Source organism: Dama dama, chromosome 20 (assembly GCF_033118175.1).
Source record: "Dama dama isolate Ldn47 chromosome 20, ASM3311817v1, whole genome shotgun sequence".
Taxonomy (NCBI): Eukaryota; Metazoa; Chordata; class Mammalia; order Artiodactyla; family Cervidae; genus Dama; species Dama dama.
Genome location: NC_083700.1, coordinates 84,347,669 through 84,362,365, shown reverse-complemented (window position 1 = coordinate 84,362,365; position 14,697 = coordinate 84,347,669). Strand labels below are relative to the sequence as shown.

The following is a 14,697-nucleotide window of genomic DNA, read 5'->3' as shown; positions in this document are numbered from 1 at the left end:
GTTGGCTTCTGTGACCTTTGCCTCCTCTCCAGGGTGAGCTCCTGGACTCAGCGCCCATTCATTCCTGGAGTCCTGAGCCCGGCCCAGGGTAGGTAGAGCAGGGCCGGCATGTCACTGAACTGGTTGTGTGTGTGCTCAGCCACTCAGTCCTGTCCAACTCTTTGTAACCCCATGGACAGGCTCCTCTGTCCATGGACTTCTCCAGGCAAGAATATTGGCATGGGTAGCCATTCCCTTCTCCAGGAAATCTTCCTGACCCAGGGATTGTACCCAGGTCTCCCACATTGCAGGCGAATTCTTTACCATCTGAGCCACCAGGGAAACCCACAGAACTGGTTGATATGCACTAATGCAAGTGCAAGTGCCTTTGAAGGTATATCCCATTATAACATTATCAATGAATAATGGAAGTCTAACATCAGATCAGCCTGCATCACCTTATCAGGCACAGAAAGAAGGTAAACACCTAACAAACATTGGCTCCATGCTGAGTGGCTCTCTGTGTGTGGTGTCTTATTAATCTACACATCAGCCCTGGGCATAGACAATATAGTCCCCAGTTTACAGTGTGGAAACACAGGCTCAGAGAGGTGGTCTGAGTGCAGCTCGCCCAGCTTGTGAGCAGCAGAGCCTGGATGCAAACCTGGGTCTCTTGGTCTACCAAAGAGATGAATGGAAAAACATCTGTTGGAAGAACTGGGCCAAGCCTGCTGAGGAAGCCGAGCCTGGAAAGAGATATTTGAATAATAACAAATCAATACAAATTCAACATCCATGATGTCTGGCTTTAGACGCACTTTAGAGGCATCAACCGTCCCCCATTGTCAGGGCAGAGGAGACGTGCCCTGAGTCTGTTCCCTCCTTGTGAGCTGCAGGAATTTACACAATCACTTCACAGTAACTACTGACAGCTTTCCTGTAAGAAGCCTCCTGGATCTTCCAAGTCATAGCTAGACACCCCCTTATATGTGCCCATGTAGTCCTTGTAATTACTGATATACACATACCATATGCAAAAGCCACACACACATACACACATAAGTATATATGTGTATATATATAAAGCCTTGAGAATTCTGGAGGCACCTCAAGGAGGGCCTGAAAGCTATGTTATATGAAGAAAGTCGCAATGGGGGTGATGATGTAGACTCGTTTTGTAGAAGCCTGAGTGGGAATGGCCAATGGGTGAATGCTCCAGAGAGACGGTTGTTAGACTTTCTTCAGAGTCAGCCTAAGGAAGAACTTGGTAGCAGTGAGAATTTCTCCAGGCGGCCCTGAAACTCCGACAGCACAGCCTGCAGAGGCAGCCATGGAGGAGACGCACCTCAATGGAGTAGGGAGGGGATGAGACTAGACAGGTCCTGACAGATGGGAAAATCTGTTATGAAAACAGAAACCACCACAGATTAATTTCCTACAAGGTGCTTGGCCCATCATGTGATGAACTCATTTACCTTAGCCTGCGAGGTAGGTATAATCCAGTGCACGGATGTGGAAGCAGGGTTCAGACAGTTAAGTCACACGCACAGGAGATATTAAGAGCCAGGATCTAAATATGAGCTGAGCCCAACCCTGGAGCTCCCCTAATAAGCCAGCTACCACTGCCGGCTCAGGGTTTACGTTCGGACAAGCTTCACCCATGTCACCAGCACAACTTCTTTTATTTTGTTTTGTTTTCATATGCCTTGGTTTCCCCTCCTGGGTCCCCAGCCTAGCAGGCAGCCCATCAGATACAGTCTGTTCTGGGAGAGTAGAAGCCTGATCTGGGTCATAGTTCCCAGTTTGCCTGCTCCTTCCCCAGCCTCCCTTTTGTCTCCTTCTAGAAGGAATCCATCATTTATCAATTTGTCACTGGACCTCTGGACATTTACGGATCCACACGGCCTGGGAGGGGTAAGCAGGTGACACGAAGCATGGCAGCTACTGCTGAGAGAAGGTTTCAAAAAGTCCGTGGCTTCAGTTTCAGGTCTGATGAAAGGAAAAAAAAAAGAAAAATCTAAACCCAAACCCAGCAGGCTGCCTGCCAGAAGTCTGAGAAACACAGTCCAGGCCAAAGCCAGTGTCGGCCAAGAGGGAAATTACAGGCCTTAAATGGGAGACAAGTCTGCAGAAAACTCCCAGTTGTGTTTGGCATGAGTTTGTTTGCATACATATGTGTTTATGTAGACGTGCTTTGAAAAGCACGTCTTTTTTATTTATGTATTTAGCCCTGAGACCCTTTTTAAAAACAATGTAGAAACTGTACTTTAAAATACTTTAGCTCTGGATGATATCTGGGGAAATTCCATCTAGTTTAGCTAAAAGTCAGCCAGTATTTACTGAAAACCTATTTTGTGCCAGGCGGGGTACTTGGTGCTAGGGTCTAAGGGTGTGGAAGCCATTGCCCTGTCCTGAAGCAGCTCGTCATCCATTGTAAGAAAAAGACATGTGTACAAGACCCCAGAGTATCCACAGGGCCAACATCTTTCAGTGAAGCCTAGCTGGGACCCAACAGAGGGGAGGTCTTAGTTCTTGGTAGAGAGGTGCTCTAGAAAGGTCCTCACAAGCAGACAAAGGTGGCGGGGGGCCATTTCAGGCAAAGGGAGAAGCTAGAAGCTCATCTGAAGGCCAGTGACATGTGACTTGCCCAAGGTCACTCAGCTAGAAAGCAGCAGCCTGAGGATTTGAATCCTAGATTCTGATTCCTCAGATTCAACCCCAGCGGAGAAAGCTGAACATTAAAGTTCTGCTATGCAACTTGTCTGTAAGCCCCTGTCCACTCCCTAGCTGAGTTCTTTCATGTCCCAGAAAGATTAATTTAATACCTACTACTGAGTTCCTATATGCCTTGATATTCCTAGGTATCATGTAATGGAGCTATGCTTTTCAACAGTATAAATACAGGTACTCATGTATTTTAATTTTTGTAAAACAACGATTTGTGATTTCTGTGTCATGACTGCATTTGATAAAGGAGATGAAAGGAGCAATAAGACTGTCTTTGAGGTCAGAGATGGTTTTAAATTCCTTTTTACTTCCCATCACACCTAGTAGGTACTCAAGAAGTACTTGCAGAACTGACCAGGTTTGTCTGTAATCATTTATGGGGGTGTATTAGTAAGATATTGCCACAATAATGCAAGGTAACAGATTTCCCAAGACTCAGTCACTTACAGCTACAAGCATTTTTTTTCTAACTCATGGGCTTGAGGGGTGGCTGGGTGGCCTGGGTTCTGGCTACAAGTTTCAGTGATGCTATGGGTTTGTTCCATTTGTTTCACTCTGTGGGCCAAGCTGAAAGGTAGCCTCTGGTCACCATTCTCATGGTAAATGAGCAAATAAGCAGAGAAGAAGATGATATAACAGGTGATATCTCTTCATATGTCAGTTCCAAACTGCCATACTGTCATTTCCCCCTTCTGCCCATCATTCCTTTATCCACGATAAAACTCAATATGGTTGGGTAGGGAAATATACTCGCCCACTTTAATGGGAAGTGCTACAAAGTCATATGGAAAGGGTATAATTCTAATACAAAGAGAGCATAAAAAATTGGAGAAAGGTACTGGGCTACAGAGGTTGACTTGATTTCAAATTTGAGTTATTATTGCTTACCTGCTTTGGAGACTAGAGAAATCACTAACTGTTCTAAATCTCTTTCCTTCTCACATACTGAGAGATGTAAACAGTGAAGCACACAGTTTATAATATGCTGGTCGCCAAGTGTTTTATGAACATTACTGTATGGAAGGTAGGTTAGATAGGTGTTCAGCGCCCATTTAATGGATGAGGAAACAGATTGAGGGGAGTAACAGACTTGCCCAAAGTCACATGTATTCAGAGTTTCATACCAGGCTTACCTGTTCCACCTCTTCTTCAAAGAAAGTGTACATACCATTTGCCATATAGAGGGTGCTTATTTCAGATGAATTTCTGTCTTTTTTCCCCCTTATAGTATTGGAACCACCCAGGTCACTGGACTTTTACTTTCTGATGAACTTCCCCCAAGGGATAACCAACTGATGTGACTAGCTACTACCACCCAAGTTTCAAAGTTCATGGTGGTTAAAAAAAAAAAGTAAGAGCTATTATTAGTAGCAATTGGAAGGCAATCACACTTCCCAGTCATGAGTCTTTGGGAGGAAGGACACTTGAAGCAAAGCCTGGATGGCACTGGTGTGCAACGTGTTTGGTGCAGAAGTGAATTTCGTAACCACCAGTCCTGTCAGGTGATGCTGAGGTCTCTGCTCCTCGGATATCTTTCCACTCTGGGGCCAACGGCTTTGACATCGCTAGGGAAGGACAGATGGCAGCTTCTCTTTTGCAAGACTTGATTCATGTGGCATGGAAGATACTAGCAAGAGCAAATCTTGCATCAGACAGACCTGATTTGAATCGGGCTGGGTGGCCTTGCCCTGGACAACACTTGCATCTGCCTGCATGACCTCTCCTTCTCAGAGCCAGCTCTCTGCCCAAATGTTTTGTTGTCCAGAAGATCTTCCCTGACCCTCTCCAGTCCTATGCTCCCTTAACACCCCAGGCATCCCCAGGCCCTTCACCCAGGCTATCCTATTACTTTCTACTAGGATACTGCTCCGGTGCTTGCTTCCCACTGAAGTCCTCCTTCTTTCCTTGTTTCCAGGGCACATGAGCCACTCCAGGAACATTTATTTATCTAACAAATTCAATAATAAATTACTAAAAGCAGATCATTGCTTTGTAACCTTTCTGGGAAAGATTCAATATTCAAAAGCCACTTGTTTCTAAATCCTTGCCACTCCAAATGTGGTCATTGGATCTGTATCCTTTGGGAAGTTGTAAGAAACAACATCTCAGGCCCCACCAGAGACCTACTGAATCAGAAGCTGTATTTTAACCAGATTTTAACCTCAAGCGATTTGCATACACATTGAAGTTTGAGAAGCACTGCTCTGAAGAGCTTTAGGTTACTTTTAGAAATCAAATCTAAGTGTGGAATCTTGCTTTGGAATATTCAGACTATCCCAGCCTCTAGAGCCAGTTTGGTTAGTAGAAGCAGCCCGGTAGCTTTAAGTGCGCACAGCCTGAGAGGGGCTGCTTGGACAGGATGGCCGCTGTCAGGTGGACCGGTGGTCTGTTCGATAAGCAAGGGCTTGCCCAAGTCCTTCTAGTGACTAGTTTCAAAAGCATGCTGGGTGTACTCATGGTCCCCAGGGGACTTTTCATTAACTCTCTAACAGGGGCACAGGGGTGGCCAGTGCGTGGTGTCTAGTCTCACTGCAGGTCTGGGAGGCAGGCAGTGTGATCTCCTTGTTTTGTGGGAGGAGGCTGAGGTCCAGGGAGGGGAAGTCACTTGCCCATGGCCACACGTTCAGGGGCATGTCGGGGAAGAGGTGTGGTGGGGATGTTCCCTTTGCTCCAGACTCACTCTCCAAGGAAACTACGCTTGTAACTCTGACAGTAAAGCTTCAGTCTTAGTCCACATTCTGTCCTTACCTCCTCTTCTGTACAGGACTACCTACCTTCTCTGAACCATGTGACCTGGCTCTTCTCTGTTCTCTTGACTTCATCTCATATTATGTATGTCCATGATTCCCTCTGTTCTAGCCACACTGGCCTGCTTTCTGTCCCTTGAATACACAAACGCTGGTGCCCACCCCAGGGCCTTTGCACTTCGTTCTGCCTGCATACATCCAGATCTTTCTGTTTTCCTTCTTTGCATCATTCAGGTCTTGCCCAAATGTCACTTCTTCAGAGAGTTTCCCCAACCACCCCAGGAAAAGTCATCCTCTCTACCCCATTTCCACCCCAACCATCACTCATATTCCCATTACATTTTTTTCTCATAGTACTTAGTTTATCCAAAGTTTCCATGATCATTTTTTTCAGATGATCCCTCCCCACACCACTCCTTCTCCAACTCCATTAGAATGGAAGTTCAATGAGGACAGTCCCTGTCTGGTTAGCAGCTGTATCCTCATACTAGAACAGTACCTGACACATAGCAGGGCTCAGTGATACTGGTTGAAGGTATGAGCATGGGATCATATCGAAAGTTACAACACAGAGTAGATGAAGTATGGATTTTGCCAGCTGATAGAATTTCATGACTTTTGTCAATTCTCACTTAACTATTATGAACCTCAGTTTCCATACCTGTGAAATGGGGATAATAACCCAACTCAGAGAGGTGGTGAGGATCACATAAAATTATCTAAGAGATAGATTTGGGCATAATTCAGATCCTCAGTAAATTTAGGAAACCGTTCAAACCCACTCTACCCCTCACACCCTGAGCCTTAACCATGATTGAACTCTTTATTCTTCCTCTGAGCACATCAGCCTGGTTTTTCCCTCCAGAGAGGCACCTTATCTGTATTGCCCTTCCCTCTACCTTTGAGTGTCTGCAAGTACCTACTCATCTTTTAAAACTCTCAATAAACTCTCCTGATCCCCAGGAATCTCCATTCTCTGCATCCTGCTAGGACTTCACCCAAACATCTAATCATAGCCCCTGTGACTCTGCAACGTGAATTCACTCTTGTTCTCTTGTGTGAATATGTAAAAGCCCAGATTTGGGATGTCAACCAGGGGAAGCCATCTGATTCCAAGACTCAGATGACTGATGTCTGCTCTTCATGAGAGCGAGGTCTGCTGTCCACTTGGGCTGTGGCTTTATTAAACTGCCGTGTTGTGTCCATACCATCTTTCTATGACATGCCTGTGGTGTTGCAGAACCCCTCGACACCCCTGCTTAGTGGCATGGAAACCGGCTTGTACTTCTTTGTTTCTAGTCTTGGATAACTTAGCCTACAGAGCTGGGGAGTTGCAAACTAATCTCTGCCTGTGGCGTGGTTTATAATAGACCTATTCCCTAAATGGTGTGGAGTCAGACATGGTCCTGAAGCATTTCTTGGACAGTCTGACCCAGGCTGAGCGGAGAGGAGCAGTGATTTGGTCCTAGTAGATCCTGAGGGCCTACTGTCTGTGAGACACTTTGTACACATGACCCTCAGTTCTCACAATGACCTTTATTAGGCTGTGCACGTTACAGGTGAGGAGGGTGAGACCCAGAGGAATTCAGTGATTGCTGATCGGCCCACAATCAGCATGGAGTGGAGCCCAGTGCTTCGTCTTCCGGTCTAGAATCAAGGTCAGAGCCAAGGAGCTCTAAGTTACATACCAAGTGCTTTGATTGGAAGCTTGTATCCCCTGCACCCCTGACAAGTGGCAGCACTGGGGTTCAAACATTGCCTGCCTCGCTCCCAGACTCTAGGCTGCCAACACTGCACCAGTTCCAGTGACCTCTTTGTTATCATTGAGGAAATCTGCCCGAGTTCATGTGGAGCATTAGAGGCTGTGCCACTCACACACACACACACACGCACACACAGTGTCTGTTGTCTGAGACCACATCACCCGTCCTCCCTCTGCACTGCCCTGGGAAAGGACTTCCCGAGAATGGTGTCAGGATGACTTCTGATCCCCGGGTGACCCAGGCTTCCACTGAAGCCGAGTGAGTCACTTTAGGGAGGCCTCTGGCTCCTCCTCTGAAGTACTGTTTCTGTGTTTAGTCTGGTCTGCCTCCAGGGAGGAGATGATGAAATGGAGGATGGCCTTGCACAGCTTCTGTCACTTGCATGCCAATCTGTCCTTGTGTTTTCCTTTTGCCAGAGGGTCTCCAGAGCTGGGCTAAAACCCATGAGCTCAACACTAAAGGAAAAGAGCACTTATCTGCAACTCAAACTGTAGAAAGGGGATAATCAAGGGGACTATTCCCTAGAAAGCCAGGCTGAAAAGGCCCTACATTCTCTAAAATCAGGGAGTCACAGTCCTGCAAAGATTCTTAGAAAGCCTAAGTCTTTGCAGCTTAATGGCTGGAATCAGGTCTATGACCAGGCCTGCTCTATCTCCTCCCACTCCCTCCTATACTAACTCAACATGGCTGTGATTTTAAAATGAGATAATATGTGTGATATACCTGGTCCAGAGAAGGCAGGCCATAAATCAAGAGTGGAGTGTGTGTGTGTGTGTGTGTGTGTGTGTGTGTATGTTTTTACCTCCTACATCCTCATTTTATAGACAGAGAAATGAGAGTCAGAGACAGAGGTTGTGATGCGCATAGACACTTGGGAGATAATGACAGAGCCGAGTGTTCTTTAGCCTCCCAGGCCAATGTTCTTTACTCCACATCACAACTGTAAGGATGACAATTGTTAAACATATCCCTAAATTATGGGCCATGGAAGCATAAGAAAGATAATTCTCAGACAGCATAGGATGGATAAACTAAAATGAAATTGCTCTTCAAGCATTCCAGCATCTAAAGAACCCTTTGCGGTTCCATCGAGTCAGTGATATCATCCAACCATATCATCCTCTGTCCCCTTCTCATCAGAGACAGTATCAGGGTCATCTTCTAATGTGATCTCGGAGACCAGTGAAAAGACCCTGCACCTGAGGGACAAGGTCATTTCTGGAATAGTCCTTTATAATAGCAACACAATTACTGTGTGTTGCTAAGTTGACTTATGGCTTATAAGGGACATTCGCAGTCCTTATCTCATAGATAAACGTGCCCTATGTTTAAGGCACCTTTCCATAGGGTCAGAGCAGTAAACATGTGGCCAGTCATGATCATTTTCATTCAAGGGACAGTTAAATTCATGCCCACTCCACTCCCAAGACCAAAAGATTTCAGCCAGGTGTGGTTCAAGAGACAGTCAAGGGTAGAATGAGGTCTCATTGTGTACAGGCCCTGGAGCCAGCTGGGGCACCTTTATCTATGAGATAAGGACTGCAAATGACCCTTATAAGTCATAAGTCAACATAGCAACACACAGCAGTTGTGTTGCTGTTATAAAGGACTATTCCAGAAGTGACCTTGTCCCTCAAGGTGCAGGGCCTTTTCACTGGTCTCTGAGATCACATTAGAAGATGACTCTGATATCTTCTCTGATGAGAAGGGGACAGAGGATGAGATGGTTGGGTGGCATCACCAGTTCAATGGACATGAGTTTGAGCAGGCTCCGGGAGTTGGTGATAGACAGGGAAGCCTGGCATGCTGCAGTCCATGGGGTCGCAAAGAGTTGGACACGACTGACCAGCTGAACTGAATTGATACCACAGCACAATATAAGGATGCAATTTGTTAGGCATATCCCTTAATTGATAATTTGGGGGAAGTATCCTTCACAGTTAAGAATCAGAGAAAGAGCCCCAGCATTCTTTGGTGCCTTCTGAACATCAATAAAGGCTCAGGCACTGCTTGGTCATCCTTCCGGTCTGTGTTCAAATAATCCTTTCTCAGTCCAGCACGCCCCAAATTGCAAAGTCACGACTAACATGATTCTATCTTCATTCCCTGATTGACTGTTCATCTTCACACTTACTATCATGCAACATACTACATATCTTATTCACTTTGTTGTTGCCTATGTTACCTCATTACTTGTTTAACAATACTCACATGCTCCAAATGCTATATGAATATCAGCTCATTCAGTCTTCGTAACAACCATAAAGGGAGATACCCTCTATTCAGATGAACAAACTGAGGTACATGGACGTTAGGTAACATGTCCAAAGTCACACAGCTTGCAAATGGCAAGGTTAAGATGTGATCTCAGGAGTCTGGCTCCTGAATCCTTGCTCACACTCACCATGTTGTTCTACTCATAGGGTGTGAATCACATAAGGAAAGAGGATTGCCTCTTCATTTCCAGTGCCAGAATAATGCCTGGCACACCATGGTACCCAGTGATTATCTACTGAATGAATGGATGGTGAAATGGCACTTCTACTGTTCCATTGCTTTGAAAGCCACTCTCCGTGAACCAAATTTGTGCATCATTGGAAAGCAGTGGGACAAATGGAAAGATCATGGGCTTTAGTGTCAGAAAAGAAGGGACCACAATCCTCACTCTGTCAGTCACACATACAGTGTTACCTGAACATGTGACCTTAACAAATTCATCCAACTTCTCTGAGCCTTGGTTGCCTCAGCTTTCAAATGTAGAGAACAGTGGATTCTTTGTGGAATTATGCCCTACAGTGAACATTCAACATAGATAAACACTGAGATCCAGAGCAGGCATCCAGTAAATATCAGTTCTCTCCTGCCTTAGAAGGATTAAGGAAAGCAAAGTGAAGTTCCATCTTCTTTTTGCTGAGCAAGCTCTTATTTTTCCAGAATGACTATATTAGAGTCAGGGTAAGGGAAAAACAAAGAGGACCAGGAGACAGAAAAATTTCATTTTTCCCTTCTACTGCAATTAAGACTGGAACAACTTCAGTCAAATCAGCAGTATATTTCTTTTGTTTCTCAGATAAAGCTGTATTGACGTCACTTTTTTCTCCTTCTGTTACCTTATTAAATTAGGTTGCCTATAACATAAAACACTGGCTCTTCAGAAGTGGTTTCCACCATATTATTGAGCAGGCGGGACAATTTCAATCTATCTTCCACCAGAAAACAAAGTCTGCTTTAAATTAGAGAGAACAAAGTCGTACATCTGACGTTCAAGTTTCCCATTCTTCCTAATTTGTAGACTGAGCTTTTAAAACTCTAAATATTTGTCTTACTTCTAAGACTGTTTTCTTCAAATCTTAGGGATTCTGCTGTGCAACCAACCGAGAGTCCTGGGCTCAGGCTAAGTTGGGCTGTGGTCTTTGGATGTTGCTTCTGCTTTCTGGACCTGGAGAGAACCCTGACGTCAGACGGCACTGGAAACATCCACAGACTGTCTTCAGACAGAGGTCTCTCCTTCCGTCGGGGGAGATCTGGGGTCCAGGATCCTCTGGCATGTGCTCTGTTCTCTCTCCTAGACCCTCCTACTGCTCAGGTGTGAATTTTGCCCAGGAGCCACGTTGAACTAACTCTAAATTTCTGCACTAGCTTTGCACATGCTGTTTCCTCTTTGCTGTTTCCCCTTCCCTCCTACTCTCTGACCTCTGAGATCTCCTACTCAATCCTCAAAATCAGTGTAGTTCTTCCTCTGGGACAAGGCCTTTGAGGGGCCTGTGGTTGTCAGGTCTGTGTCCTTTCTTAGCAATTATCCCTTTTCTAATCATCCTTAGAGAGTCTTGTTTTTCATCCAGGAACTGCTTCAGAGTAAGGCTGATGCTATTCAGTTAAATATCTTTTGCCCTGGCATAGGGCCTGGTCTTTAGCCAGTGTTCAATGACTGATAGATTTAAAGAGCACTGGTGAAGTTTAAGGGGGCTTCCCGGGTAGTACTAGTGATAAAGAACCTGCCTGCCAATGCAGAAGACGTAAGAGACATGAGTTTGATCCCTGGGTTGGGAAGATCCCCTGGAGAAGGGCACAGCAACCCATTCCAGTATTCTTGCCTGGAGAATCCCATGGACAGAGGAGCTTGGCGGGCTACAGTCCATAGGGTCGCAAAGAGTAGGACACAACTGCAGTGACTTAGCATACACGCTGCTGAAGTTTAAACTTCAGCAAATGAAATAGTGAAATGAATTGTGCAAATGAATAGTGAACTGAGTCCTTAATCGCAAGAGCAGGAAGATGAGGGATGTGTGGACTGCTCCCTAGGGGACCCCTTGGGCCAATCTGGTCCAGCCCCTGTGATTTTGCACCTGAAAAAGTGTGTGCTTAGGGATATCCCCACAGCTGTATGTGTAGCTGGCCGGGCTGAGGCCTCCTGCCTCTCAATCCAGTGCCTGCCTGTATTATCAGGATATCTCTTGTGCTCATGAGAAGTAGCTGCAGCAAAGGCACAGCTGGAGAAGTGGGGAAAGGCACCCTGGGACAAAATACTGACAGTGAGCAAACATCACAGGAGCATGTCCTGCCATCTTGGCAGCAGGCTGCCTGGTGACCTGGCAGATGCTGATAAGAAGAAAGCAATGGGGAGGGTGATGGAAAAGAACCCTGGAGAGGAGACTTGGGCTTTTCAGGCAAGACCCGCTGGCCTGAGTGAACACAGGAGCCAGGAAAATGTGCCACAGAGCCATCCCCAAATCAAAGCCTTCTGGCTCCTTGCAGCCAGGCATCCAGTCAGACATGAAGGAAAGGGGACATTGCAAAAAAATCTCTAGTAGGAGGAAGTGATTTGCATTTTCTGCTTTCAGGAGGATGTTTCATTTAAATAGAATTTAGTAGAATTACTAAAGGGGAAGTATCCCGAGCCTTCCACTGGTACTCAGATTCTGCTTCATGTAGAGAAGAAGGATTCAGACACGGCCACCCAGAGGGAGGTTTTTAGCAAGGACTCTCAATGTGGGTAGGAATGAATGTCACAGAATATATTTCCATCTATCGAACACCTGTTCTGTGCTGGGCATTTACCTCAGCTAGTCCTCCTGACATTCTCCCAAGATCCTGGTGTAAACTCAGGTTCTCAGGGGGGAAATGACTTGCTGGAGAAGACACAGCAAGACAGAGCCTGCACTCAGACCCACAGCCCAGACTGCTGCTGCATCAGCTTGCTCCCAAAGCCAGCTGACCATCCCTGAACTCTTCGGGCTCAATGTAAGTAAGCTTCTCTTGTCTGTGAGCTGACAGTCACCAGGCCAGTTCCCTTCCCTGCTTTGCAAAGCCCAGTTTTTCCCAGCTTACTCCCTGCAGCAGACTCTGGGGAGACTAGCCTCAGTGTCTGAGGACAAGCTCTGGTTGAATTCAGCTGGTACTCACCCAAAAACCAAGAACCCAGTAGATGCTTTGTAAGAGATTCCTATGCTGGGATCTTTGTATATTAGCTCATTCCACCCTCACACCAAACTAATGAGGTAGGTTGTATCATGCCCATGTCTGAGAATCACTGAAAGTGATTTTCTCAGTAGTTTGTTTGTTTTTTCAATAAAAGTGTTTCCTGAGTATGGTATAAGTAAGAAATATCCTATTTATTTGTACAACTGTCCCTCTGTATCCATGGGTGAATGGTTCCAGGATCGCTGTGGATACCCAAATCTGTGGATGCCCAAGTTCCTTATATAAAATGCTGTAGTAACCGCCACACATTCTCCCATACACATCTCCTGTATAAGTAATCATCTCTGTGTGTTTGAGCATGCCAAGTTGCTTCTGTCACCTCCGACTCTTTCTGACCCCATGGACTATAGCCCACCAGGCTCCTCTGTCCATGGGATTCTCCAGGCAAGAATACTGGAGTGGGTTGCCATACCCTCCTCCAAGGGATTTTCCCAACCCAGGGATCAAACCCATATCTCTTATGTCTCCTGCATTGGCAGACAGTTTCTTTACCACTAGCGCCACCTTACTTATCATAGCTGATACAAGGTAAATGCTGTTCAAATAGTTTCAAGTTTTGCTTTTTGGAACTTTCTGGATTTTTTTTCCCCTAAAATTTTTATCTACTGCAGTTGGTTGAATCTGTAGATGTGGAACCCATGAATACGAAGAGCTGTCTGTACTTCTAAATCAAATCAACTGACTCTGCTGCATTTGGCAGGGGATTTTACTCAGCTATATGAGTTGTTGTTGTTTGGCAGCTAAGTCATGTCTCTTTTGTGACACCATGGACTGTAGGACTATAGCTCTCTAGGATCCTCTGTCCATGGGATTTTACAGGCAAGAATACTGGGGTGGGTTATCATTTCCATCTCCACAGGATCTTCCTGACCCAGGGATAGAATCTTTGTCTCCTGAGTCTCTTGCAATGGCAGGTGGATTCTTTACTGCTGAACCACTGGGAAAGCCCATGTGACTTAAGGTTGCCCCAAACCCTGGGGGTTTATAAGGAATGGAGTTTAGAGAAGAGTCCCATCTCTAGTCTTCAGCTCCAAGATGTTCCAATGACAAGGGTGATGTTAATGAAGCTTCAGCCTCAGTGCCCCTCACTTGCACAGGACCCCTCTTAGAAGGACCCTGGAATGTGTCTGCAGGTCAGATACTAGACAGTTTTCAGAGGTGTGATATTTTAACTTCAGTGGGTGAAGACTACTGCCTCCTTCCACTCACCTCCATCTCCTCCATCACACTTCCCCTGCGGGGTGAGTTGGAGTAGCTATGGGCATTTTCAATTTGTAATTTTTTTTTTTCTTTTTTGAGAAAGCTCCCCAAATTGTATATGCTTCAGGGCCTGTAAAACCTAGCTCTCCTCTTGCTGTGCTAAACTCACAGGGGGCAGTGCCCTTCCATACATGCCACGGGCAGCTTGCCTTGCAGTCCCCTGGAGCCCACAACTCTTCCTGTTCAGTCTTTTGATTTTTTACTCTCAGAGCTTTTGCCCCTTTGGGAGGGGAGAGAGTGCTATATGGGAGTGAGATGCAGGTCCCTCCTTCTGGAAGCAGCACCTACTTCAGTTTATTTTGCCATCTTGGAAAACCCCTGCCAGGGTCAGGCCATTCCCCTTTTGAACTAGCCTTGCCCACCCCTGCCCGCCCAGAATGATCGATCCCTATTTCACCAGAAAGTTAGGGAGAGGATGTGTAGGGCTGCTTAGATCCTCCGAAAAACAGGAGTGTCCTCCATGCTTGTGAGAAAAGGTGTTCCACAGTACTCAAGGAAGCAGACCAAACAATAGATGTATTGATGGGGTTTTTTTTGGCCTCTGACCAGGATGTGTAGACTGAAGGGAAGAGGGCTTCCTGGAAGAAGTGGCATTTGAACTGGGCTGTAAAAAACAGAAGGGTTTCTGCGGGGAAAATGGGTGGGGAAGCCACGATTGGAAAGGGTCCAGAAACCCAGATGCTTTATAAACACAGAGTCAGAGTCAGAGAACAGAGGAAAGGCCAGCAGTGAGACAGCAG

At 45.9% G+C, this 14,697-nt stretch overlaps 1 long non-coding RNA gene across 1 annotated transcript in view; it reads left to right on the top strand.

Moving 5' to 3' along the window:
- The first annotated feature begins 12,168 nt into the window (after positions 1–12,168).
- Positions 12,169–14,697, top strand: part of LOC133040296 (uncharacterized) — a 46,072-nt gene continuing 43,543 nt past the window's right edge. Inside the window, exon 1 of the long non-coding RNA XR_009688944.1 lies at positions 12,169–12,457. This is a non-coding gene — a long non-coding RNA (uncharacterized LOC133040296). The remainder of the gene's footprint in view (positions 12,458–14,697) is intronic.